The sequence below is a fragment of the Nestor notabilis genome, unplaced genomic scaffold (genome assembly GCF_000696875.1).
Source record: "Nestor notabilis isolate BGI_N333 unplaced genomic scaffold, ASM69687v1 scaffold19114, whole genome shotgun sequence".
In the NCBI taxonomy this organism is placed as follows: domain Eukaryota; kingdom Metazoa; phylum Chordata; class Aves; order Psittaciformes; family Psittacidae; genus Nestor; species Nestor notabilis.
In genome coordinates this window covers 31,562-31,937 of record NW_009926236.1, presented here as the reverse complement: position 1 = coordinate 31,937, position 376 = coordinate 31,562, and positions in this window count along the sequence as shown.

The following is a 376-nucleotide window of genomic DNA, read 5'->3' as shown; positions in this document are numbered from 1 at the left end:
TTTTTTTCTCCACTGCTCCACCGGCTGAGAAGCAAATCTCGGGGGCCGCGGAGGGAATTAGTTATTTTTCGCCATCGTCATCGTCGCTATTATTATTATTTTTTTTTTAACCTTCCTCCTCTTCCCATTTTGGATCTTAACCCTTTGATCTGTTTCCTTTAAAAGACTCCGATTCCCAACTCCCATCGGGGGAGAGGGAGGAGAAATACTGGGGATAAAAAAAAAAAGAGACCCTGAGCGAGCGAGCGAGCGAGTCCGCGCTCTCAGCTGTTAGCCAGGTTGGTGGGGGACAAAAGTCCCTTTAAAATATTGAATGTAAGTTGCTAAACCTAAGAAAAGAAAAATATGATCCGGAGCGCTAAATTTAGGAGCTTTC